At 34.4% G+C, this 2,500-nt stretch overlaps 1 pseudogene; it reads left to right on the top strand.

Moving 5' to 3' along the window:
• Positions 1–2,093: 2,093 nt before the first annotated feature.
• Positions 2,094–2,500, top strand: part of LOC134836279 (small subunit ribosomal RNA) — a 1,949-nt pseudogene continuing 1,542 nt past the window's right edge.

The raw sequence follows: 2,500 nt of genomic DNA, 5'->3' as shown, positions 1-2,500 counted from the left end.
ATGTTCAGTAAGAATATTTTTTTTAAATGACAAAAAAACGTTACGAAATACTTGTATGTTCCCCAATATGTGAACGACCCCATTTTATTTTCAAAATTATCGAAATTTCACAAAAAAAAAATATTTTTCAAAATTTTCATATTCCAACAAAATTCTCACAAAATAAATTTTACTTGTACACATGAAGTCAATATTCGAAATAATTTTTACTTGTACACATGAAGAAACAATATTCTCTTAGAGTCACGAAATAATTTTTACTTATATGCGTTCGCATCATATCGCTTATGATACGTCTCGCCTATAGGAATATCGGTCTATGGTGATGACGTGCATGTAAGCGGATGAGTTGGCTTAGTAAGAATATTTTTTTAAAATGACAAAGAAAACGTTACGAAATACTTGTATGTTCCCCAATATGTGAACGACCCCATTTTATTTTCAAAATTATCGAAATTTCACAAAAAAAAATTTTTCATTATTTTCATATTCCGCCGAAATTCTCTTAGTGTCACAAAATAAATTTTACTTGTACACATGAAGAAACAATATTCTCTTAGAGTCACGAAATAATTTTTACTTGTACACATGAAGAAACAATATTCTCTTAGAGTCACGAAATAATTTTTACTTATATGCGTTCGCATCATATCGCTTATGATACGTCTCGCCTATAGGAATATCGGTCTATGGTGATGACGTGCATGTAAGCGGATGAGTTGGCTTAGTAAGAATATTTTTTTAAAATGACAAAAAAAAAACGTTACGAAATACTTGTATGTTCCCCAATATGTGAACGACCCCATTTTATTTTCAAAATTATCGAAATTTCACAAAAAAAAATATTTTTCAAAATTTTCATATTCCAACAAAATTCTCTTAGAGTCTGTAATATTCCGTTTATTCATATTATTATTGTGATTTTTGTGCTCAGTGTGCATCGCACAACACGAAAATCGTAAGGAAATATTTTTTTGAGAAAAATTTTTTTCATATGCTCTTCGACCAAAATGTCCCGCTGATGGCACGTCTCGCCTATAGGAATATCGGTCTATGGCATTGACGTACTTTCAAGCGGATACATTGGCTTAACACACAAACTCTCATATAAGGTGAAAAACAAACGTTACGAAATACTTGTGCGATTCCTAACATGCAATCGACCCCATTTTCCATGTCCAACAACAAACATTTCCAAAAACCACTTTTTTCCCGAAAAAAAATAAAATTGAAAAATATTCCATATGCATTGATAGGCAATATTAAGCGGATGGCATGTTCTATCAAATGAGGGGTCCCATTTTCCGGCATGCCGGGAAAAATTTCAAAATTTTTTTCGGCCATTTTCATTAACATCCAAAATGAAGCCTTCATACAAATTTTCACCCAAATCGGAAAACAAATAAAAATCTGTTTCTCGAAAAGTGACGCCAAATCCGTATACAATGACTACCAGCCGTTAAGCGACGAAACCATAGTTCCATATAAAGTCACTCTATATGGAAAAACCAGTTTTTCGGCTCTCGCGCTCCCATCGGTCAACATTTTCCAAAAATCTCTTCGAATCAAAACACTTCATGAGACAACACGATTTTCATGCCAAAAATTTTTTTCCTCAAAAATATTTTTTTTTTCGTCACATAAGTCTGTAATGTTTGCAAAACTATATTATGGAGTGATGGTGTTCTCCAAGCAAATCAGTATAAAGAACGGATTCGAGCGGCTCGTCCGCTAACGTTCTCGATGAGGGTATATGAAATTTTTTCATAGGTGTTTTTGGGTGTTTTTCTGCTTATGTGTTGGTCATGTAATATCTGTTATATGCAAAACATATAAAATGAAGGAATATTCGATGATGGAATCAAAGTGTAAGAGTTAGCGCTTTGTCGTCTGTCTTACGGCACGATATGCATATCAACGTCAAGTCCTATGGACATGATGCCTAGCATATTGGTAGGAATGAGGGACGCAAAGTATATAAAATGTGTGAATTCACATTATATGAAAGATGTATCATCTGGCATACATGTCAAAGTGTATTGCTGATGGTATTATCGATCATAAACAAGGAGGTGTTATTGAAAAGTGACATTATTCTGGTTGATCCTACCAGTAATATACGCTTGTCTCAAAGGTTAAGCCATGCATGTCTAAGTACACACTAAACTAAAGTGAAACCGCGAAAGGCTCAGTATATCGGCTGTAATTCATTAGATCATATATTCAGTTACTTGGATAACTGTGGAAAATCTAGAGCTAATACATGCATTAATGCACGAACCGCAAGGAACGTGTGCAATTATTAGACAAACCAAGCGATCTTTGATCGATTAACGGTGGAACTCTAGATAATTTTGCTGATCGTATGGTCTTGTACCGACGACAGATCTTTCAAATGTCTGCCCTATCAACTATTGATGGTAGTATAGAGGACTACCATGGTGGCAACGGGTAACGAGGAATCAGGGTTCGATTTCGGAGAGGCAGCATGAGAAACGGC

Source organism: Culicoides brevitarsis, unplaced genomic scaffold (genome assembly GCF_036172545.1).
Source record: "Culicoides brevitarsis isolate CSIRO-B50_1 unplaced genomic scaffold, AGI_CSIRO_Cbre_v1 contig_9, whole genome shotgun sequence".
Taxonomy (NCBI): Eukaryota; Metazoa; Arthropoda; class Insecta; order Diptera; family Ceratopogonidae; genus Culicoides; species Culicoides brevitarsis.
Note: the sequence above shows the minus strand (reverse complement) of the source record. Positions and strands in the feature narration are given on the sequence as shown.